Source organism: Peromyscus eremicus, chromosome 1, assembly GCF_949786415.1.
Source record: "Peromyscus eremicus chromosome 1, PerEre_H2_v1, whole genome shotgun sequence".
Taxonomy (NCBI): Eukaryota; Metazoa; Chordata; class Mammalia; order Rodentia; family Cricetidae; genus Peromyscus; species Peromyscus eremicus.
Window position 1 is genome coordinate 59,978,570 of NC_081416.1, and position 25,345 is coordinate 60,003,914.

At 42.8% G+C, this 25,345-nt stretch overlaps 1 long non-coding RNA gene across 2 annotated transcripts in view; it reads left to right on the plus strand.

Moving 5' to 3' along the window:
* The first annotated feature begins 341 nt into the window (after window positions 1-341).
* Window positions 342-25,345, plus strand: part of LOC131898508 (uncharacterized) — a 48,171-nt gene continuing 23,167 nt past the window's right edge. Inside the window, exons 1-3 of one of the 2 annotated variants that reach the window (XR_009375950.1) lie at window positions 342-681; window positions 12,697-12,735; window positions 21,644-21,827. This is a non-coding gene — a long non-coding RNA (uncharacterized LOC131898508). Of the gene's footprint in view, window positions 682-12,696; window positions 12,736-21,643; window positions 21,828-25,345 lie in introns of those variants that run through there. The other variant, XR_009375949.1, reaches the window with a different exon arrangement.

Consider the following 25,345-nt stretch of genomic DNA (forward strand, 5'->3'; position numbering starts at 1 on the left):
AATTTTTAGGATTCAGCGAGACTCTGAGAAAAGCTTTAGACTCCAGAGAAGTTAGGCAAGACCATACGGGGAAAGTTTTAGACTCCAATGACAACCTGGTAAGGCCTTAGGCCCCAATGAGAATGTGCAGAAGGCCTTAGACAACAGTCAGAATTTGGGAAGGTCTTAGACCTCTGAGAAAACCTGGAAAGACCTTAGATTCCACTGAGAACTTTGTATTAGTCATGGTTCTGTAGAGTCACAGAACTTATGGAATGAATCTCTCTCTCTCTCTCTCTCTCTCTCTCTCTCTCTCTCTCTCTCTCTCTCTCCTCTTTCTCTCCATATGTGTGTGTGTGTGTGTGTGTGTGTGTGTGTGTGTGTGTGTGTGTGTAATTCATTGGAATGACTTACAGGCTGCAGTCCAACAATGGCTAGCTATGAATGGAAAGTTCAAGAACCTAGTAGTTGCTCAGTCCCAGAGACTGGGTGTTTCAGCTGGGCTTCTGTATATGCTGGAATCCTGAAGAAGTAGACTCTAGACTCTAAGGCCAATGAAGGAATGTGTGTACTGACAAGGTGAGGGCAAGCAGGTGAAGAATAAATGAACTCTTCCTTTTCTATTCTCCTTATATAAGCTTCCAGCAGAAAGTGTAGCCCAGATTAAAGTTGTGTCTTCCTGCCTCAAGATCTGGATTAAAGGTGAGTGTTTTCCAGCCTCAAGATCTGGATTGAAAGCCTGTGTCTTCCAGATCCAGATCACAAGTGTGGCCTCCATTTCTGGATTGTAGTTCATTCCAGATATAGTCAAGTTGACAACCAAGAAAAGCCATCACCAACCTGTAGAATGTTTTAGGCTACACTGAGAACCTGGGGTAGGCCTAAGGCTTCAAGGAGACTTTGGAGCAGGCCTTAGATCTCTATGGCAATCTGAATAATGCCTTTAGGCCATGGAGAATTTGTAGTTTTCAGATGTAACATTTACTTTGACTGATGTATCCATTTCTTCTGTCATATCTTCCATCTCTTGTATTCTGTTGGTGAAGCTTGCCTCTGCAGTTCCTGTTTAAATTCCTAAATTTTTTGTTTCCAGAATTCCCTCAGTGTGTGTGTTTTTTATTGCTTCTATTTCCATTCTCAGGTTTTGAACAGTTTTGTTTCTTTATACTGTTTGGTTGGTTGGTTGGTTTTTTTCCCCAGGCTTTCTTTAAAAGGTTTTTTCATTTCCTCCAATTGTTTGTATTTTTCTGGCTTTCTTTAAGGGATTTATTTATTTCCTCTTTAATGACCTCTCTCATCCTCATATATTGGTTTTATGGTCTTTTTGTCGTGCTCCAGCTAGGTTGGAAAATTCAGGGCCTGCTGTGGTAATATAGCTGGGCTCAAGTGAAGATGGATTGTCCTGGATGTTGTTGATTGTGTTCTTATGCTAGTATCTGAGCATCTGGTTTTGGGGTTATTATAGGTCTAGGTGCTGATTTCCAGGTTTTTCTTTCTTGGGTGAATGTTTTATTCCTTGCTTTCTGCTTCTTCTCCAGACTTTCAGGGAGTGTGATCACTGTGTGTTGTCTGCTTTCTGGCCTGTTCAGCAGGTGTGTTCACAGGGAATGTCTGCTGCTGTCAAAGGCTGTGACACAGTGACAAATAAGGGGAGAGAAGGCAGGAGGAGATGGTCTGTGGGATTCACAGGAGATGTGGACAGGTGAAGAGAGGCTGAAGCTAGTGTTCTGTTGCAGCACTAGGAACAAGCCTGAGACTGAGTCTGGGGGAACAGAGAGAGTAGAGAAGGTCTCTGAGGAGCATACCTTATTTTCTAAAAGGCATGGACTGTGCTAAAGGCCTTCTCTATTCACATTGGGGCATTTGGCCTTCCCCAGGTTCTCATTGTGGTCTATAATCTTCTACCAGTTTTCTCTGGATTTAAGGCTTTTTTCAAGATCTCAATGGGGCCTAAGATCTTAATCATGTTCTCACTGAGTCTTAAAGCCTTGGCCATGTTCTCATAGGATCCTAAAGCATTATTCAGGGTCTCACTGGGCCTAAAAATTTTCCCAAGTTCTCACAGGTTCTATATGGGATCCACAAGTTTTTACTGGGTCTAAAGTCCTTTCCCATGGTTCTCTCTGTTTCCTAAAACATTCTATATCTTCTCACGGGAGCTTAAGGTCTTCTCATGGTTCCACTGATTTCAAAGGCCTCTCCAAAGTCTCATATAGGCCTTCATCCTTTCCTAAATTCTCCCTGGAGCCTAAAACTTTCTAGAGTTTCTCATTCTGGCTTATGACCTTCTCCAGGTAAAGACTGTGAAAAGTTCTAAGGCCTAGACCTTGCAACAGATTCTCACTGAGGATCTAAGGCCTTCTGTAAAGTCTCCTTGAGGTCTTCTATCTTCCTTAGGTTCTAATTGGAGCCTAAAACAGTCTGCAGATTCTCACTGGAGTTTAAAGTTTTCCCCAGATTATACCTGTGGCCCTCCCCAAAGTATCATGTGGCCTAAGGCTTTCCCCAGGTTCTCATTGGGGCCTAAGGGATTTTCCTTGTTATCACTAGGGTATGAGGCCTTCCCAGGTAGTCATTGGTTCCATAGAATTTCCAGATTTCCACTAGTGTTTAAGTCCTTCTTCATGTTCTCACTAAGGTCTAAGCCCTACCCAGCTTTTTAATGGGGTCTCCTTACCCATTTCTCACTTGGTTTTAAAACTTTCCCCAGGTTCTCACTGAATCTTAATGCCTTCCCCAGATTCTCACCAGGGAAGCTTAAGTCTTGTGTAAGTTTGCTCTGGAGCTAAATGCCTGCTCTACTTTCTCACTTGGATCTAAGGACTTCTCTAGTCACATTGAGTCCTTAGGCCTACCCCCATGTTCTCATTGTGGCCTAAAACCTTCTACAGGTTCTCACTGGAGCTTAAGCAATTCCTCATGTTTGAAAGGGGATCTAAGGTTATATTCATGTTCTCACTTGGTCTTAATGCTTCCCCAGGGTATAACTGGGGCCTAAGATCTTTTCCTAGTTATCATCTGATCCTAAGGCCTTCCAAGATTTTCATTCTGACATGAGGTCTTCCCTGATTCTTACTGGAATTCCATAGATTCTCCCTGGGGCCTAGGTAGTCAATGGAGCCTAAGGCATTCCCCATGTTCTCACTGGATCTTAAATACTCACTGGAGCCCAAAGTATTACCCAGGGACTCAATGGAGCCTAAAAATTTTCCCAAGTTCTATAAGGTTGTTGATATGTTTTTACTGGGTCTGAAGGCTTTTCACATGTTCTCATTGTGGCCTAAAACTTTCTGCACGTTCTCAGTGAAGCTTAAAGTCATCTGAAGTTTCTCATTGTGATCAAAGGACTTCTCCAAAATTTTCTTGAGCCCTTAGGCCTTCCCTGTGTTCACATTGGCTCCCAAAATTTCTATAGGCTCTCACTATTGCTTAGGGACTTCTCCATGTTCTCAAGGATATCTCAGGCCCTCCCCAAAGTCTCATTGGACATTAAAATTTTGCTCAGGTTCTTAATGCTGCTTTAGCTAAGGGTTTCACTCGTGCCTAAAAGTTTTCCTAACTATTCACAGGCTCTAGAAAGCCTTTCTCAGGTTCTCACTGAGGCCTTAAACATTCTACAGTTTCTCAGTGGAACCTAGCACATGTTGTAACCTAGTGCCTAAAACATTCTACAGGTTCTTATTGGGCCTAAAGGCTTTTTCCAAGTTCCCACTTGGATAGAAAGCCTTCTTCAAAGTTTATTGAGGCCCTAGGCCTTCTCCAGATTCTCACTCTGGATAAATTTTTGTACAGGTTTTCACTGGACTTTGTGGCATTCCTCAGAGACTCATTGAGGCTTTAGGTATTTCCCATATTGTCACTGTATCTTAAAGATTCACCAGGTCCTAACTGGGGAATAAAGCCTCCCCCAGATTATCACTGGGGACTAAGTTCCCAGGTAGTCACAGGTGCCTGAGGCCTTCCCAGATCCTCACTATTGTATAAGGCCTTCTGCAGGTTCTTCCCGGGGCCTAAGGCCTCACAAGTTGTCACTATGGGCTAAGGCCTTCCTAATACATTAACTGTGTCATAAAGACTTGCCAAGGTTTTCATTGGATTCTAAAGTATAATAAAGTGTTTCACTGGTGCCTAAAAAATTTCCCAAGTTCTCACAGGTTTATAAGTGAATTTAAAAGGAATTCACTGAGTCTAAATAGTTTCCGCCACCCCATATTCTCATTGTGGCTTAAACTTTCAGAAGTTTTTATCTCAGGTTTAAAGCCTTCTCCAGGTTCTCACAGGGACCTAAGGCCCTGTCCAAAGTCTCAAGGGGACTTAAGCCTTACCCACATTTTCAATGGAGCCTAAGACTTTTTATCAAGTTCTGACTGGGTTAAAGGTATCTCACAGATTCTCACTGTGGTCTAAGGCCTTCCACAAAGTCCCATTAAGACCTAAGATTCAGAGTTAAAGATAGAAAAAAAAGTTATGGAATAAAGCCACTGAGGCCAGGCATATGTCATTTTTGTTCCTGAATAGAGACCTAGTTAGAGAGGCCATTAAGTGAAGCTGTGAAGTTGAAACCTGGATTGCCATGGAGAACCCAAGATGTTAGAGATGCTAGAGTCATGGGATACCAGCCAAGGAGAGCTGCTAACATGGAGTGGGACAAGCCCAAGAGAAGGAAGTGTGTTGCAGTCAACAAAGCTGAACAAAGTTGGGGACCTGAAGAGCACTTCAACATCAGATGAAGATGCAGAGTTTGGAGTTTGCCCAGCTGGTTTTCAAGTCTTGTTTTGCTCCAGTATTTCCTCTCTTTGCTCCCTTCCCTGTGTTTTGGAATGGTAATGTATATCCTATGTCAATATATGTTAGAAGTATGTGAACTGTGTTTTTATTTTAACTTTATAGGAGATTACAGTTAAGAGATTGCATGAGTCTCAGAAGAGATGTTGGACTTTGAAACAAGTTTGGAACCATTATGAACTATGAGGACTTTTGAAGTTGGACTGAATGCATTTTTGCATTATGATATGGCTATAAGCCTTTGGGGGCCAGGGAGTGGTATGTGGTGGTTTGAAAAAAAAAATGGCCCCCAACGGGAGTGGCACTACTAGGAGGTGTGGCCTTGATAGAGTAGGAGTGCTCTTGTTGGAGGAAGTGTGTCACCATGAGGGTGGGCTTTGAGGTTTCTTTTCTCAAGCTTCACTCAGAGTGACAGTCAACTTCCTGCTGCCTTCTGTTCAAGCTGTAGCCAGCACCACTTCTGCCTGCATGCTGCCATGCTCCCCATCATGATGATAATGGACCGAACCTCTGAAACTGTAAGCTGCCACCTCAATTAAATGTTTTCTTTGTAAGAATTGCCATGGTCATGGTGTCTATTCACAGCAAACAAACAAACAAACAAACAAACAAAAAACCCTAACTAAGACAGACACCTACATGGCCTTAGGTGGCTGACCAGACGCTGGGCATCCACATGGCCCTTGGTGACAACAGGAGACACAGATGGCAACTCAGACTCTTGCTGCTCTAGGGCAATGGACCCAGACATGGCTCTCAGCAGCAGCTTGGGCCTGGATGACATTATGGCCCTGGGTGGCAGCACAGGCCACTTAGATCAGTGTGGCTCCAGTAGCGGCCTCAGTGGCTTTATTCCATAACTTTTTTTTCTATCTTTAACTCTAAATCCAGAAACACGTTGCTTAAGCTGCCAAGTTCTGCTGCTTATTGGGGCTGGAACGTGGCCCCTTTGTTCAACTATATCACTAGCTTTTGTCCTTCACTGCCTAAGCTTGGCTGTCCTGAAACTTGCTCTATAGACCAGGCTGTCCTCAAACTCAGAGATCTGCTAACCTTTGCCTTTCCAGTGCTGAGATTAAAGGTGTGTGTCACTAACTCCTGGTTCTAAGCTTTTCTTTTCACAAGTTAGAAATTTAGAGGGGTGAGATCTTGCCCTGAGGTCATCACTCCATTTGTTCCATTTCTCAATCTATTTCTCTCCTTGAACACAGGATTTAGCTCTATTCCACTTCCTGGTGCTCTTTTTCTCCTCAAAATTTACATTTTGTAATTTACTCTTCTCAACTTGTGACTTTTAATTATAAATCTCCATTAGAATTAACACTAATATCCATACAACAGAGTCTAAACTAGGCTGTTTTGAGATGTCTTCTGCCAATAGAATTAATCCAAAACTCTTTAGCCTCAGGCAGACTCTTTGGACAAGGGCAAAAGACAATCACTCTCTTTACCAAAATATCACGAGAATGATTTCTAGGCAACATACTAATACTTTTCTGAAACATCTTGAGCCAGCTCCCAACATTTCAAATCATTATCAGCACCATTGTCTTCCATGCTCCTAATAATATCCTCTATTAAGCACTGCTTAACGCATCCTACTGCTTCCTAACCCAAAGTACCAAGGTCCATATTACTCCACACAAAGGCATGCATGGTTGGGCCTATCACAGCAATACTCCAGCCTCTGGTACTAACTTCTGTCTTAGCTAGGGTTTTTAATTGCTGTGAAGAGACACTATGGCTATGGTAACTCTTACAAAGAAAACATTTAATTGAGGTGGTGGCTTACAGTTTCAGAGGTTCTGTCCATTATCACCATGAAGGGGAGCATTGGTGGCATGCAAGCAGACATGGTACTGGCTACATCTTGATCAAATGCAGCAGAAAGTCAACTGACTGTCATACTGAGTGAAGCTTGAGAAAAGAGATCTCAAAGCCCACCCCCACAGTGACATACTTCCTCAAAAAAAAAAAAAAAAAAAAAAAGACCTAAGATTCTTGGTGTTTTCTGATAGTTCATTGTGGCCTAAGGTTTTCTCCCATTTTTTAATTAGGCCTAAAACTTCCTACAGTTTCTCACTGTGGCCTAAGGCATTGCCAGGCTATAACTGGAGTCTATAGCTCTGCCCCCATGTTCTGACTGGGTCTTACACCCTTACCCAGTGTGGTGGTTTGAATGAAAATGTTCCCTATAGGGTCATAGGGAGTGGCTCTATTAGGAGGTATGGCCTTGTTGAAGGGAGTGTGTCACTGGGGAATGGGCTTTGAGGTTTCAGAAGCTCAAGCCCTGCCTAGTGTCACTCTCTCTTTGTGCAGCCTGCTGATCCAGATGTAGAACTCTCTGTTCCTTCTCCAGCACCATGTCTGCTGGCACACCGCTTTGCTTCCTGCCATTTTGATAATGGACTAAACTTCTGAACCTGTAAGCCAGCCCCAACTAAGTGTTTTCTGTTATAAGAGTAGCCAAGGTCATGGTATCTCTTCATAGAAAAAAAAATCCTACCTAAGACACCCAGATTCTCACTGATGCCTAAGGCACTACCCAGAGTCTGAATGGGTCTTTAAAATTTACCCAAGTTCTCACATGTTCTATGAAAACAACAGGGTATATAGACCTTCCCTGTGTTCTCAGTGTGAACTATAATGCTCTACAGTTTCTTACTGGAGCTTAGAAAATTCCTCAGGATCTCTAAGGGACCTATTGTCTTTCCCATGCTCTCACGCATTCTTAAACTTCACCAGGTTCTAACTGGAGCCTATGGCCTACCATAAGTTATCACAGGGTTCTCAGGTTCCAAGGTTGTCTCTGGGACCTGAGGTCTTCCCAGAGTCTCACTGGTGTATAAGACTTTCAACCAGTCTACACTGAGGCCTAGGGCCTTATATACTGGGGTATAAGGCCTTCCCCATGTTTTCCCTGGGTCTTAAAAATCTTACAAAGTTTCTCACTATAGTCTAAGATATATTCCAGAGTCTCAGTAGTGGCCCTCAAATTTACCAAAATCTCAGTTTCTATAAGTCCTTTGACAGGTTTTTTAAAATCTTCTCTGGGTATTCATTTGGGCCTAAGGATTTCACAGGTTGTCACTGGGTCTAAGTAAGGACTTCTACATTTTTTACTGGGTCTTAAAGTTTTGCCCAGGTTCTCAATTGAGCCTAAGGCATTACCAAGGATTGGACTAAAGCCAAAATTTCCCCAAATTTCTCACAGAGTCTATAAGGTCTTTGTTGTGTAGGCAGACTTTATTTTCCAACCCACCAGTTCCCAAATAACCAACACAGAGTCTCAATATCAATTATAAATGCTCAGAAAATAGCTCAGGATTGTTACTAACTAGCTCTTACAACTTAAATTAACCTCTTTCTATTAATATATGTGCTAAAACATGGTTTGTGGTTTTACATCTCCAGCATGTCTTGTTCCCTCTGTGTCTCATGGTGACTCTTCTGACTTTGCCCTTCTTCTTCCCAGAATTCTCCTAATCTGGCTCTCTTGCCCAGCTATTGGCCAGACAGCTCTTTATTAAAATGACATATTCACAGTGTATAAAATGTGTCCCACGGCATTGAAGGGTTGTCATATCATTGGCTCTTAAAACTTTCTCATGTTCTCACTGTGACCTAAAACATTCTTCAGGTTCTCACTCATGTTTAAGACCTTCTCAAGGTTCTTACTGCTATCTAAGGCCTTCCCCAAAGTCTCATGGAGGCCACAGGCCTTCCCTAGGTTCTCACTGGGGTCTAAGACCTTTCCCAGGTTATCACTAGTGCCTTTGTCACTAGATCACAAACCTTCCCAGATTCTCACTAGTGTGTAAGATCTTCGGAACCTTCTCTCTTGGAACTATGACCTTCCCAGGATGTCACTGGGTCCTAAGCCCTTCTCTATGTTCTCAGTCAATCATAAATTCTTTTCCAGGTTCTCAATATAGCCTAAAGCTTTCCTCAAGGTCTTACTGGGGAGTAAAACTTTCTAAGGTTCCCTCTGAAGCTAAAGACATTCTCCATATTCTCAATGGAGTCTAGGGTTTTCTCCAAAGTCTTATTGAGATCTTAGGCATTGCCCAAGTTCTAAGGAACCCTAAAATCTACAGATTTTCACATAGACTTGAAACATTCTCTAGGTTTTAACCGCAACCTAAGGCATTCCCCAATGTCTCATTGAGGCCTAAGGCATTCTTCATGTTCTCCTTTGGGCCCATGTGTTTCCTTAGTTTTTACTGAAGCCTTCCCACATTGGTGATGGGATACAAGGCCTTCTAAAATTCTTACTGGTATCTAAGGCCTTTAGCGGGTTGTCACTTGGGCTTAAGGTCTTCTCAGATAGTCAATGGGATCTAAGGCTTCCCCATGTTCTCAATTGGTCTAAAGCCATCACCACATTGTTATTGGAGCATCTGGCCTTCCTTCAGATCCTCACTTGGTATAAAACCTTTTATAGGTTCTTACTGGAGTTAACAGCATTCTCAAGATGCTCATGTAGATCTGAAGCCTTCTCCAAAGCCATATTGAAGCTTTAGGCCTTCCCTTGGTTCTCACTGTGGCCTAAAATCATGTATAGGCTTCTGACTGGAGTTTAAGGCATTACTCAGAGTCTCAATTGGTCCTAAGGTCTTTCCCTTGTCCTCACTGGGTCTTAAAGCTTCCCAATGTTCTCACTGGGCACTAAGGCCTTCCCCAAGTTCTCACTGGTACCAATGGCCTTCCTAGATTTGTTTGTGTGTCTAAGAACTTCCCCAGGTTCTCATTGGGACCTAAAGTCTTAAAAGATTCTTACTGGTGTCCAAAATCCTGCTTTAGGTTCTCACTGTGCCCTATGACCTCCCTGTGTTGTCACGGGAGGCTAAGGCCTTCCCTATGTTCTCACTGGACCTTAGAGACTTGTCCAGGTTCTCATTATAGACTAAGGCATTACCCAGGTTCTCCTGTTTTTGTGGGATATTTGATAACACTGTGTAAAATTATGTCAGTGTTTATTTTAATTGCTTGATTAAAGAGCTGGATGGCTGATACCTAGGCAGGAGAGGATAGATGGAACATCCAGGAAGAGAGAGGAACTCTGGCTTAAAGAGAAAAGTGAGACATGGAGGGAGTCAGACATACTGAATGGAAGAGAGGTAAAAATCAATGTGGCAGAATGTAGATTAATATAAGCAGGTTACTTTAAGTTATAAGAGCTAGTTGGGAATAAGCCTAAACTAAAGGTCAAATTTTCAAAATTAATAGTAAGTCTCCATGTCATTATTTGGGGACTGGGGGTCCCCAAAAAAATCTGACAAGAAAGCCCAACTACTATTGGCACCCTATGTGGGGCGTGTATATCTACATAGGGCCTGAGAAAGCTGTGAAAAAATTCTGAACAAGGAGGACGCAGTTTCCTGGCAACCATGGTCTGTCATTAGGCTCAGTGCTCACAGTGTATAGAGAAATGAATTCTTTAAGAGGCCCTGCTGTACAGCCAAGCACTTGAACATCCTGCACATAACTTGGGCTAGAGACTAGATAGAAATGCCTGCTAAAGCTCAGACACAACAACTTCCCAGAGCTGGGATGATTAAGTGTGTCTGGGACAGTTAGGCACAGCTAGGATGTCCCTGAAGGGAACAGAGCTAGCTGCCAGAGCCATGTGCTAAGCAGAGCTACAAAGCAGTTTAAGGCAGTTTAAGGCTTGGCTCACATGGTCAGAGAGCTGCACAAAAAGTCAGGTCCAGATAGGAAAAAAAAAACTCTGAAAAGGTGCAATATGTTGAAAAATGTGCTTAGATGCTGAAGGAAGAAAAGAAAATGTGTAGATGTAACCAACCATCTTATTAAATAAGAAACACAGAGCCGATTCAGAGAAGAAAGCCAAGAGGTCAGAACTAAGAGCCTTATCCTTCCTGCTTCAGCTATCCTGCTTCAGCCAAGAGAGCTCTCCGAAAAAGAGACCTACTTCCTGTGTGTATGTCTTTAAATAGTCTAGATGTTCTGCCTTCTCATTGGTTGTAAACTAAACACGTGACTGCCTTGTCATTGCCTGTATGTACCGCCCTCCAGGTCCTTAAAGGCGTGTGCCACCACCACCATGCACTTGCTATGGCTCTATAACTCTGACCCCCAGGCAACTTTATTTATTAACATACAATTAAAATCACATTTCAGTACAAGTAAAATACCACCACAAAAATGGGTATAGACAGTCGCAGAAAAAGTTTAAAAATAAAAAAGTCTTTAAAGAAAGAATAAAGTAATATAAAAAGAATAAGCCACATAAGGATGAAATGAACATAGGGTTTCTGGATCCTGTATGGTGCTTTGTTGAGTTTGAATTTTTTGATGAGCCAAGGGCAAATGCTGCTCAGAGACATTGGATTATAGAAAAAAAACTGCTAAATTAAATCAGCCTATATATTTTAAGGATGTCTTAGCTTCTGAATGGAAGTCAGAAAATGTATTATGTTGGGGGAGAGGTTATGCTTTTGTTTCCACAGGAAACAAAGGGCTATGGACTTCTTCAAAATTAATAAAGATCAGATTTGATTGGAGGAGACTGCTGTGGAATAATCTTTTTGTACACTGTGAAGATTTGTCACTCAGATTGGTTTAATAAAAAGCTGATTGGCCAATACCCAGGCAGGATTTTGGTGGCAGAGAGGATGCTGGGCAGAAGAAGGGCAGAGACACAGAGAGTTGCTAGCCGTACACGGAAGGGCAGATGAGGTAAACAAGCCTGGGGTCAGCACATAAATTAATAGAAATTGATTAATTTAAGTTATAAGAGCTAGGTAAAAACCAGCCTAAGCTATCGGCTGAGCTTTCATACATAATAAGAGGTTTCCATGTGACTATTTGGGAGCTCACTGGTGGGACAGAAAAATCTGCTTATAGGAAACCTCCTGAAAATCTTGGCTTCACTCTGGATATGGAAGACGGTTGTTTGGCTTGAACTTTTTGGAGAATATCCAAGCAGGGGGATCAGGATCCATCCCTGGTGCATGGGCAGGCTTTTGGGAATCTGGTGCCTGTGGTGTAGCACCCTGTGCAGCCTTGGTACAGTGGGAAGGGGCTTGGACCTGCCTAGGCTCAGTCAGTGTGCCAGGCTCTGCTGACTCCCCATGGAAGATCTTGATTTGGGGGATGTGGGGATGTGGGATGGCTTGGGAGGGAGGGCTGGGGGGTCAGAGGAGGGAGGAGGTGGGATCTGTGGGTGGTATGTAGAGTGAGTAGAAAGTTTCTTAATAAAGAAAAATGGAAAAAAATCTTGGCTTCATACACGAGGGAAGAAACCAAGAAAAGCCAGGTGGTGGTGGCACACGCCTTTAATCCCAGCACTTGGGAGGCAGAGGCAGGCAGATCTTTGTGAGTTTGAGGCCAACCTGGTCTATAAAGCGAGATCCAGGAAAGGCGCAAAGCTACACAGAGAAACCCTGTCTCGAAAAACCAAAAAAAAAAAGAAAGAAAGGAAGGAAGGAAGGAAGGAAGGAAGGAGAGAGAGAGAAGAGAGAGAGAGAGAGAGAGAGAGAGAGAGAGAGAGAGAGAGAGAGAAAGAGAGAGAGAAAGAGAGAGAGAAAGAGAGAGAGAGAGAGAGAGAGAGAGAGAGAGAGAGAGAGAGAGAGAAGAAAAGACCAAGAAAAACCGTAAGTCAGGTGATATATATGCTGATCCCTCTACTATGGGAACAGCTCTAAGATTGGATGAGACATGGTAAATCTTGCTGACTTTAGAGTCCTCATGACTTATTATTAAATGCCATGCTTTTATATCACATGGATAAAGATTTATATTACAGTTTTGTTATACAGTCCAAATGGACTTAGAAAGTTGACAGATGTCTTTTACCTGTTCAAACAGAAAACAGAATCATCTTTAGCTGACTTGTGCACACTACACATTCCATACTTGTGTTAATGTAGTTATATATGTTACATATAAAAGTTTGTATATTTTCAGGAAAAAAGGACCAGACATCAATGAAGACAAGATGCCCAGGTGATCTAGCCTCTCAGAATGTCTCTGTTGTAGTTGTTTCAACAATCTGTATCCAGAACACCTTCAAAGTGATTAACTGAGATGGTCTGGTCTCATAGACTACTCCATTCACATGAAGATTTCAGTTAAGCCTCAAATTTTCCTATCATACCAAGACTGGACAACATCTAGCTCTCCCAGGACTTGATCATTATCTCAATTTTCTTAGAATACCCTAAAAATGAATACCCAGATAATAAGAAGTAATTTTAAGGACATGACACTCACATTCCCGAGAGGTGGGGTGGGTGGTTTTTCGTCATTCTGTAGGTTATGAATGTTTGTCATTGTTTAGGGGGGATTAGTTGCAAATTGTTGCTGGTCATGGGCAGGGAAGAAATTAAGCAAAGGAGGCTAGATTCAGGGATCTCTTTCTGCAAAGAAAAAAAGAGGAATGTAGAAAAGATAGGATAAAAAGGTAGAAATTTGAATCTACTTCTAACTAAAAAGCAACTACTAGTCTCTAATATACATTGGTATGGATTTTCATATATTGATACAAATTTAAGGTTATTTTTATTATATATATATATATATATATATATATACTATTGTTTAAGGGATTGTATCTATGTAGCTCATTTAAAAAATGTAATGTAATATTCTTGAAAGTTATTATTATAAACTAGTTAGAATAATTAGAAATGCAGGTTAGTAGTCACCAATAATAATCAAACTTGAAGTCATGGTACGTATGTTTACAAAGTCAAACATATATATTTTAGATAGCCTGGGGGTCTTCAAACATTTCAGAGACCTAAAGATAATGGCTTTTAATATCTTAGGCTTTTCATGATAGTGAAATAGCATCTGCTCCTGGCAGCATCAATCAACTTAAAAAAAAGGGGGGGGTGTCATTATTTGAAGGCTGGCAGTCCAAAAAAGTCTGACAAAAAAGTCCAGCTGCACCCTGTTGTTTAAAATCTTTTACAAGTTATCAGAGGAGCTATAAGGCCTTTGACAGATTTTTCGCTGGATTTAAAAACCTTCTCCATGTTCTCACTGTGGCCTACAACATTCTACAGGTTCTCACTGGGACATAGGGACTTCTACAGGTTCTAACTGTTTCTAAGGCCTTCCCCAAAGTTTCATTGAGGCCCAAGGCCTTCCCCAGGTTCTCACTAGTACCTAAGGCCTTCTTCTATTTATTATGGGGAACTAAGACCTTCCCAGGTTGTCACCATGGCCTAATAACTTTCCAGAATCCCACTGGTGTCTAAGGCCTTCCTCAAGTTATTATGGGGTCCTAAGAACTTCTAGGTTGTCCCTGGAGTCTGTGGCCTCTCCCTTGTTCTCACTGGATCTTAAAATCTTGTCCATATTCTCACTAGAACATAAGACATTACTAAGGGTTTTACTGGTACCTACCAAATTATCTAAGTTTCATAGTATCTAGAAGGCCTTTGGCAAGTTTTCACTTGGTCTGAGGGCATTCCCCATGTTCTTACTACAGCCTAACACATTCTGCAGGTTCTCACTGGGGCTTATGGCCTTCTCCATGTCTGCCCTGAGAGTCTAAGGCCTTCTCCAAATGCTTTTTGAGGCCATAGACCCTCCCTAGGTTCTTACTGTGCTTTAAAAACTTCTTCAAGTTCTCACTCAAACTTAAAGCATTCCTACATCTCAATGAGACCTAAGTTTTTCCCTTGTCCTCACAGGCTCTTAATGATTCCTTGGGTTCTCACTGGGATATAAGGCCTTTCCAGATTATATCTTGGCCCTAAGGCTTTCTGAGATGTTTACTGGTGTCTAAGGCCTTCCCAGGTTGTCACTGGAATCTAAAGCCTTCTCTATATTCTCACTGGATTTTAAATCTGGACCACAGTTCTTACAGGAGCCTAAGACCTTAGCCAGTTTTCACTAGGGCCTAAAATTTTGTTAAGTTCTCACAGGTTCTATAAGGCCTTTAGCAGGTTTTCACTGCTTCTGAAGATATTCTCCATGTCCTCACTTGAGCCTAACACATTCTCTAGATTCCCACTGGAGCTTAAAGCTTTCTCCAGGCTCACACTGGGATCTATGGACTTCTCCAAGTCTTATTGAGGTCTTAAGCATTTCCCAGGTTCTAACTAGGGCCTAGAACATTCTATAGTTTCTCAGTGGACCTAAAGGCCTTCTTTATCTACAGTCTCAATTGGATTTAAGTTCTTCTCCATGCACATTGAGACCTTAGGCCTTCCCCAGATTTTCACTCTCACCTAAAATTTTCTACAGATACTCACTGGAGCATAAAGCATTCCTCAGAGTCTACCAGGGGCCTAAGATATTTCCTACTTTCTCAGTGAGTCTTAAATCTTCCCCAGGTTTTCACTGCGAAGGGCCTTTCTCATGGGGGCATAAGGTATTCCTAGGTTTCACTTGGGCTGAAGGCCTTCTGAGATCCTTTCTGGTCTCTAAATGTCTGAGACCTTCTCCATGTTTTCTCTGTGTCTTAAATTCTTACTCAGGTTCTCACTGGAGCCTAAGATACATCAGGTCTCTCTGTTGCCTAAAAATTTCCCTAGTTCTCACAGGTTCTATATGGCCCACATCAGATTTTTAACTGGGCCAGAAGGTTATCCCTATTTTCTCCCCGTGACCTAAAAATTTTTACATATTCTTAATCATGCTAAAATTAGGCCTTCTCCGTGTTCTTAATGGATTCTAAAGCCTTCTCCAAAATCTTATTGAGGCCTGAGGCTTCCCAGGTTGTCACTGGGGCCTAAACTTTCTATTGGTTCTCACTCAGGCTTAAGGCCTACTCCAGGTTTTTAGTGTTATCTAAGGCTTCCTCCAATGACTCATTGAGATCTAAGGCCTTACCCGGGTTGTCACTGGGTCTAAGCCTTTCCAAAATATTCACAAGAGTCTAAGGCCTTTTCCATGTTCTCTCTGGGTCTTAAAGCCTTGCCCAGGTTCTTCCTAGAGACTAAAGTTTACTCAGGGTCTCACTGGGTCCTAGAAATTTTCCCAAATTACCGCACAATCTTTAAGGCCTTTGATAGGTTTTCAATTGCTCTAATAGCCTTCTGCTCACTCTCACAGTGGCCTAAAACTTCTTGCACGTTCTCACTCAGGATTACAGCCTTCTCCAGGTTTTCACTGTGACTGAGGACTTTTCCAAAGTGTCGTTGTGGCTTTAGTCCTCGCACAGATTCTTCCTGGAGCCTAAAATAGTCCATAGGTTCAGCTGGGCCTTAAGGTCTTTGTCAGTTTATCAAATGGGCTTAAGGTCTTTCAGGGTCGTCACTGGAGCCTAAGACCTTCCCAGATTCTCACTGATATCTAAGGCTCTCCACAGGTTTTCACTGGGACCTAAGGCCTGCCCAGGGGCTCACTGTGATCTAACGCCTTCTGCAAAATACCATTGTGGCCTTGGGTTTTTACAGGTCTCACTGGAGCAAAAAAACATTCTATAGGATCTCATTGGGGTTTTAGGCCTTCTCAGGTTCTCACTAAGGTTTAAGATCTTCCCACATGTTCTTACTGCTCTGAAAGCCCTGTGCAGGTTCTCACTGGAGCCTATGGTATTACCTAGGGTGTCACTGGGGCCTAACTTTTTTCACAAGTTCTCACAATGTCTCTATGGACTTTGACAGGTTTTCACAGGATCTGAAGGCCTTCCCCATGTTCTCAATGTGGCCTAAAACTTTCTACAGGCTGTCACTCTTGCTAAGGCCTTCTCCAGGTTCTTATCTGGATTTAAGGCTTTTTCCAAAATCTCTTTGTGACTCAACTTCTTCTACAGATTCTCTGTGAGGCCAAAAGTTTCTATAGGTTCTCTTTGGGGCATAAGGACTTCACAAGTTTTCCTAGGGCCTAAAACCTTCCCTATGTTCTCACTGGTCTTAAAGACATTCTCATGTTCTCACTGGAGCCTAAGATATTACCCAGGGTCTCTTTGGGACCTAAAAAATTTTCCAAAGTCCTCACAAAGTAATAAGTTCTTCAACACCTTTTCTCTGGGTCTGAAGATTTTTCTCCTGTTCTCAATGTGGCGTACAACATTCTACATGTTCTCACCTGGGCTGGAACCTTCTCCAGGTTCTTTCTGGGATCTAAAGCCCTTCTTCAATGTCTCATTTAGATCTTAGGCCTTTCCCATGATCTCATTGTTGCCTGAAACCTTCTACAGGTTCTCACTGGGGCTTAAGTCCTCTAGTTTCACATTGTGATATAAAACTTTCTTCAAAGTATCATTGAGGCATAAAGCCTTCCCAAGCTTCTCACAGTAGCTTGAAACCTTGTACGGAATTTCACAGGAGCTTAAGGCTTTCTTCAATATCTCACTGGGGACTAAGGCTTTCCCATCTTCTCCCTGGGACTTAGAGCTTCACCAGGTTGTGACTGGCACATAAAACCTTTTTCAGGCACTCACTGGGGCCTAAAGACTTCCCAGGGTGTCACTATAATCTAAGGCTTTCCTCTTGTTCTCCTTGAGTCTTAAAGGTTTGCCCAGGTTATCACTAGAGCCTGAGCATCACCCAGAATTTCACTGGATCCTAAAATGTTTCCCAGGTTCTCACAGGTACTATAAGAACTTTGACCAGTTTCACTGGTTCTGAAGGCTTTCTCCATATTTTCTCTGGGCCCTACGATATTCCACAAGTTCTCTCTTGGGCTTAAGGCCTTCTCAAAGCTCTCACTGTGATCTAATTCCATCTCCAAAGTCCATTTGCCTTTCCCTGGTGTTGGGCCCTGGCCCCCGTTTTGGGGGAGCTGTTGCCTTGCTTCTGACCTTGATCAGATGTCCTCCCTATGCTAATTCCATGCTGGTTTCATTCCTCCTAAACAGCTCACCAAAGGTTCCTTGTTTTTGTATCCTGCATATTGGTGTAATGCTAGAATGTAAAACATCTGTAGTGGACTTTTGCCCTCTCAGGTTTTTCCACTGTGCTGTAAGTCTGTACTTAAGGCCTCCTCCCTCCTTCAATAAAGGGCATTCTACTGAGATGAATGACCCACTATCTTGTCTCTCTTTTTAATCCTTAGCCCCTCATTCAGACATGGTGAATGGGTAGTAACATGGGCGTTGCTACACCCTGGTTCTCACTGGAGGCTAGAACCATCTATAGGTTCTCATTTTGGCTTAATGCCTTCTGAAGGTTTTGACTGTGCTATAAGTCCTTCCCTAAATCTTCAGTGAGGCCTTAGGCCATGGCTATGGTCTCACAGGAGCCTAAAACCCTTTAAATATTCTCACTGAGGCTTGAGGCTTTCTCCAGTTTCTCACTGTGATTCAAGGCCTTCTTCCAAGTCCCATTGAGGCCTAAGGCCTTTCCCAGGCTTAAGACCTTACCATGGCTTAAAACTTCTATAGATTCTCACTGGGGCTTAAGGTCTTCTCCATGTACTCACTGTGATCTAAGGCCTTCCTGAAAGCCTCATTTATGCCTGAAGCCATCCCCAAGTTCTCAATGGGCCAAGTCCTTTCTACAGGCTCTCAATGGGCTTAAGGCATTCATCATGATCTCAACAGTCTAAGGTCTTTCCCCTGTTCTCACCGGGTCTAGAAGCTTCTCCAGGTTCTTATGATGACGAAGGACTTCCCCAGATTATCATTTGGACCTAAGGCCTTCCCAAGTTGTAATTGTCATCTAAAGCCTTCCTCATGTTCTCACAGATTCTTTAACTCTTGTCCACATTCTCACAGGAGCTAAGATACTATCTTGGGTCTCACTGAGGCCTAAAAATTTTCCTAGTTCTCAGATTCTATAAGGCCTTTGATGGGTTTTCACTGAGACTGAAGGCCTTCTCCATGTTTTCACTGTGAATGAACTCTATCTATTCTCCAGGTTCTCACTGCTCTAGGCTTTCTCCAAAGTCTCTTTGAGGCGTTAGACCTTCCCCCTCTTTCTCCCAGGAGCCTAAAGCTTTCTACATGCTCTCGCTGGTGCTTAAGGCCTTCTCCAGGTTCCAACTGTAATCTGAGACCTTCCTTTCCCAAAGTCTTATTGAGGCCTAAGTCCTTCCCCAGGTTCTCACTGGAGCCTAAAACCTTCTATTGGTTCCTACTAGAGTGTAATCCCTTCTCAGGTTCTTACAGGAGCTGAAATCCTTCTAGAGGTTCTTAGTGGGCTTAAGCCCTTCTCCGGGTTCTCACTTGGATTTAAGTCCTTTCTAAAGTCTCATTGAGTCCCAAAGCCTTCTACTGGTTTTCATTGAGACCTAAAGTCTCCTGCAGGTTCTCACTGGAGCCTAAGGACTTCCTAAGTTTTCCTAGCATCTAAGATCTTCCCCATGTTCTCACTGAACTTAAAGACTTGTCCAGGTTCTTACTGGTGCCTAAGCCATTACCCAGGGTCTCACTGCGACCTAAAAAATTTTCCAAGTTCTCACATGGTCCTGTAGGTGTTTTAACAGGTTTTCACAGTGTCTGAATATTTTCCCCATGTCCCCACTGTGGCCTACAACCTTCTAAAGGTTATCACTGGAGATGAAGCCTTTTTCCAGGTGTTCACTGGGATCTATGGGCTTCTCCAATGTTTCATTTAGACCTTAGGCTGAAGCACAATCCTAATTAGTCTTATTAAATAAAAACTGGTAGTTAGATAGTAGGGTGAAAGCTGAAAGATCAGAGAAACAGAAGAGAAGCCTCTAGAGACTTCTTACCTCTATGATATCTCAGACTGAATTGGGGGGGGGGATGAGATCCTGTCTCTACCCACCTTATATTCCTGTCTCCACTTCCCGAGTGGATTTAATCCCGAGTGCTGGGATTAAAGGTGTGCACTACCACCACCCAGCTGTTTCTCTTTTAGACTGGTGCAATCTCCTGTAGCCTAGGGTGGACTTGAATGCCTGATCTTCTAGCTTCCTCCTCCCAAGTACTGGGATTAAAAGTGTGTGCCACCACTGCCTGGGCTCTATGGTTAACTAGTGGCTAGCTCCACCCTCTGGTCTCCAGGCAAGCTTTATTTGTCAGAACACAAACAAAGTATCACACATTAGGCCTTTCCAAGGATTTCACTAGAGCCTAAAACCTTCTACAGATTCTCACTGGGTTAAGGCCTTCTCCAATCTCTTACTAAAATGTAAGGCCTTCCCCTAAGTCATATTGAGGCCCAAATCCTTCCACTGACTTTATTGTGGCCTAAAACATACAGATTATCACTGGAGCTTAAGGCATTCTATACTGTCTCACTGGGACCTAGACCTTTCCCATGTTCTCATTGTGCCTTAAATCTTTGTCCAGGTTTTCACTATAGCCTAAGGATTACATAGGGTCTCATTAGTGTCTAAAATTTTCCCAATTTCTCACATGTTTTATATGGCCTTCAACATATTTCCGTTGGGTCTGAAGGCCTTCCTCAGGTTCTTACTGGCCAATAAAACCTTCTAAAGGTTCTAAATGTGGCCTAAAAACTTTCTAGGTTGTCACTGCAATCTATGGCATTCCCCTTTTCTCAATGAGTCGTAAGCCTTTCCAGGTTCTCACTTGACCCTAAGGTATTACCTGGGGTTCCACTTGCTCCTAAAACCTCCCCTAAATTCTCATAGGTTCTATAAAAACTTGAACCAGTTCCACTCTGTCTGATGGATTTCCTCTTATTCTTACTGTGGCCTAAAACCTCTACTAGTTCTTACCTGGGCTTAAGGCCTTCTATAGGTTCTGACTGTGATCTTAGGCCTTCCCATAAGGCTCCATGGAGACCTTAGGCCTTTCTAAAGTTCTCAATGTGTCTAAACCTTTCTAAAGGTTTTCACTAGAATTTAAGACATATCTCAGGGTTAAAGGTGCCTAAAGTCTTTGACATCTTTTCACTGGGTCTTAAAGTTTCACTAGGTTCTAACTGGATCTAAGCCATTACCCAGGGTCTCACTTTTTCCTAAAATTTCCCCAAAGTTTTCACATTTTCTATGAGTCCTTTGAAGGTGTAATCTTGGTTGAAGGCTGTCCCCATATCTTCACTGTAACCTAAAACATTCTATGAGCTCCCTCTGGGGCTTAAGGCCTTCTCTGGGGCCTCACAGGTATCTAAGGCCTTCTCTAAAGTCTTATGGAAGCCTTAGACCCTCCCCAGGTTCTTACTGGGGCCTAAAATCTTCTATAGGTTCTCAATTAGAGCATAAGGTCTTCCTCCAGTTTCTCACTGCAATGTCAGGCCTTGCCAAAAGTTCCATGAAAACTTAAGGCTTTCTCCAAATTCTCCCTAAAGCCTAAAATCTTCTGCAGGATCACACTGCGGCCTAAGGATTTCCAATGTAGTCACTGGGGTACAGCCTTCTCCAAAATCTCATTGATTCCTTTGGCCTGCCTCAAGTTCTCACTTGAGTGTAATACCTTCTATAGGTTCCCAGGATGTCACTGGAGTTTAAGGCCTTCCCCCTGTTCTCACTGTGTCTTACAGCTTTGCCCTGGTTCATACTGGAGCCTCAGACATTACTCCTGTTGTCACTTGGGCCTTAAATTTTTCCTAAGTTCTCACAGGGTCTATAAGACACAGAACGGGTTTTAACTAGATCTGAAGACTGCCCCCATTTCCTCATTATAGCCTAAAACCTACTACAAGTTCTCATCAGAGCTTAAGGCATTTTTCAGGATTTCAATGAGGGCTAAAGTCTTTCCCATGTTCTCATTGGATCTAAAAGATTCACTAGGTTCTAGTTGAAGATCTAACACACGTGTGCTGGATAGTTTTATGTCAACTTGACACACTATAAAATCATCAGAGAGCAGAGAATCTCAATTAAGAAAATGCCCTCAAAAGATCAGACTATAAGGAAGCTTGTACAGCATTTTCTTAATTAGTGATTGATGGGGCAGGGCCCAGCCCATTATAAATTGTGATACCTCTGGGCTGTTGGTTATGGATTCCACACAAATATAGGCTAAATAATCAATGATGAGAAAGCCACTAAGCAGCATCCTTCATGGCCTCTGCTTCAGCTCCTGCTTCCAGGTTCCTTCGCTGTTTTGAGTTCCTATCCTGACTTCCTTCAGTGATAAACACGGATATGGTAAGCAATGTGAACCCTTTTCTCCCCAATTTGCTTTTGGTCATGATGTTTCATTGCAGCCATGGAAACCCTAGCTAAGAAAAGTTGGTACCAGGAGTGGGGTATTGCTGTGACAGAACTGATCATGTTTTCAAGAGTATTGTGGAAGGACTTTAGAACTTTGGGCTAGAAGAGCCACTGAGGTATTGAGCATTGAGAGCTCAGTGAGCTGTGGTGTTGGATAAGAATGTTGAGAGCAGTGCAGATGATAGAGGCCTGGCTTGTGAAGTTTCAGAGGGAAATAGATTCTACCAGGACTTTTCTGTTAAGAATATGTAGTTATAGTTAGCTGGGTCTAAAGAATCAACTGTGATTGACAAGATACCAGAACTACAAAAGTGAAAACTTTGCTTTGCTAGGATACTTAATGCTGGTCAGTTAGAGTTGGGAATTAGCCGTGATTGACAGTAGACCAGCGTCATTAGGGTGAAATCTTCTGGAAAGTGTTTCATGATACTCAGCACACAGAAGTTGTGTACCAGACATGGCCAAGGTTATACCTTGTGCTGGCAGCTGAATTTGGTAGTGTAAAGTCACCCAGGTAGTGCTGGTTTTGAAGATGTGAAGGAGTCATGGAAAATGGCTGAGGTTTGGCACTGTGAGGTAGGGATTGAAGCCCTTGAGAGAGACCAGGAGAAGGTATTGGTGAAAGTGTATCCTAATTGTATCAAGAGACCCAGCAGTTTTAGAGATGCCAGTGCCATAGATGACCACCAAGAACAGCAGCAGCAGTGGAGTGGAGCAAGTTGGAGCCTGGAAGACAAGCTGTGTATGCTCCAGAGGACAGAGCTAGAGAAGAGACTCAAGCTCCTTTTTTTTTTTTTTTTTCCGAGACAGGGTTTCTCTGTGTAGCTTTGCGCCTCTCCTGGAACTCACTTGGTAGCCCAGGCTGGCCTCGAACTCACAGAGATCCGCCTGGCTCTGCCTCCCGAGTGCTGGGATTAAAGGCGTGCGCCACCACCGCCCGGCTCCAAGCTCCTTTTGGGAGCCCTGTTACATGATATTTAATCACACTGTGAACTCCAAGTTTATGTTTGCATTAATTAAATAAAATCAATCTTGGTTCAGAAGGCAGAACCAGCAACTAGTTGACAAAAAGTAATCATAGAGATTCAGAGGGAATCTGGAAGATGGATATAGAGGCACACAGGAAGTAGTAGAAAGGAACTTTGAGTGTGGCAGTCTTTTTTGGTTTGCAGAGCAGAAGGACACTCTCACTGAAATGCCAGCAAAAAGAGAAGATCAGCTAGTTGCTCAACCTCTTTGAGCTGGCAGGTTTTCACCCCAGCCTCTGACTCCCAAGTCTTTATTGATAAATAGAATAATAGAGATTTAGTTAAAAACTACATTGGGTAGCAGCAGCAGGAGACAGACCAGCAGTATGCAAAAGTGCCACCAGGCTGCTACTTGATAAGCAGGGCAGTAACTGTGGAGCTGCAATTACTGGCTGAAACAGCAGTAGGTTCAGGTGCAGCTGCTGTGCTGGCAGAAAGACAACAGAGCCCAGAAGATCATGAGCAATTCTCAGAATCACACAATGAGTTGTTTGCACTCTTGGAGTTTGGTTTGCTGTTAGATTGTGACTGTGCCCTGGTTCTTCCCTCTTGAAGAAAATATTTAAATTAATTTTGATTTTTACAGGAGCCCACAGCTGGAAGACTTTGAACTTTTAAAGGAGATTTTGGATTAATTTTAAAAGGATTGGATATTTTAAAGAGACTGAATTTTTAATGTGCTTAAATTTGTAAACACTGTGTGACTTTTAAAGTTAGTTATGTTTTTAATGTAAGATCTTGGTGATGAACAAGAAAGGCTTTACATGATGTGTTCCTGTATCAAGCCAACAAGGGATCAATTGTGATTCTATGTGTGTTCTATGTCAACTTGACACAATCTAAAGTCATCAAAGAACAGAGACCCTCAATTGAGAAAGTACCTCCATGATATCAGGCTGTAGGAAAGCCTGTACAGCATTTTCTTAACTAGTGATTAATGGAGAGGGCCCAGTCCATTGTGGGTGATGCTATCTGTGAGCTGATGGTTCTATAAGAAAGCAGGCTGAACAAGCCATGATGAGCAAGCCAGTAAGCAGCAGTCTCCATGCTTCAGCTCCTGCTTCCAGGTTCCTGCCTTATTTTGAGTTCCTGTCTTAACTTCCTTTGATGATGAACAATATGGAAGTATGAGCCAAATAAACCCTTTCCTCCTCAACTTGCTTTTGGTCATGATATTTCATCACAGCAATAGAAACTCTATTTAAGGCATCATATTGTTACAGGTTCCTAGGGACTTCCTAGCATTTACCTGGGGTCTGAGGCCTTCCCAGATTTTCACTAGTGTCTAATGCATTCTGCAGGTTCTCTCTGAGGACTAAGGCCTGCACAGGCTGTTTCTGGAGTCTAAGGCTTTCCCCATGTCATCTCTGGGTCTTAAAGCCTTGTCCAGCTTCTCATTGGAGGCTAAGGTATCACCCAGGGTCTCACTGGTGCCTAACAAATTTCTGAAGTTCTCAAAGGTTCTATAAGTAATTCAACAGGTTTTCTATGGGACTAAAGGCCTTACATATGGTCTCACAGTGGCCTAAAACTTTCAGCAGGCTCTCACTAGGGCTTAAGGCCTTCTACAGGTTCTAACTGGGCTCTAAGGCCTTCTCTAAATATTCATTGAGGCCTTAGGCATTCCCCAGGACACATTGGAGCCTATAACCTTCTACAGGTTCTGATGGGGCTTAAGGCCTTTCACAGATTCACACTGCAATCAAAGGCCTTTCTCAAAGTCCCATTGAGACTAAGGACTTCTCCAACATCTCCTTGAGGCCTAAGGCCTTCCTTAGTTTCCCAATGGGTCATAAAACCTTCCACAGTTCCTCAATGGGGCTTAAGGCCTTCCCATGTTGTACCTGGGACCTAAGGCCTTCCCCATGTTCTCACTGAGTCATAAAGTTTGCCCAGGTTCTCAGTGGTTTCTAAGGTATTACCCAGGGTCTCACTATGGCCTGAAAGTTTCACCAAGTTCTCACAGAATCCATAAAGTCTTGGGCATATTTTCAATGGTTTTGTAGAGCTTCTCTGTGTTCTCACCATGGCCTAAACTTTCTAGAGTTTTTTCAATTGGAGCTTAAGACATTTCTCAGGATCTCAATGGGGTGTAATGTCTTTCTCATGTTCTCATTGGGTCTTAAAGCTTTACCAGGTTCTAATTGAGGCTGAAGGCCTCATCTAGGTTATCACTAGGGACTAAGGGCTTCCCAGGTTGTCACTGGAGCTTAAGGGCTTCCCAGATTCTCACTAATGTATAAGGCCTTCTGCAGGTTCTCACTGAGATCTAAGGCCTTCCCAGATCACTGGCTCTTAAAGCCTTGACAAGTTTCTCACTGGAGTCTAAGATGTTACAAGGGTCATCACTGGTTACAAAGGCATAAAAGCTGTCCAAATTCTCAGGGTTGTCCTTTGACAAGATTTACTGGTTCTAAAGTCTTTCCTCCATGTTTTCACTGTAGCCTAAAACTTTCATCAGGTTCTCACTGGGACTTCAGGCCTTCCCCAGGTTTCCATTGGAGCCTACAACCTTCAACAGGTTCTGACTGAGGCTA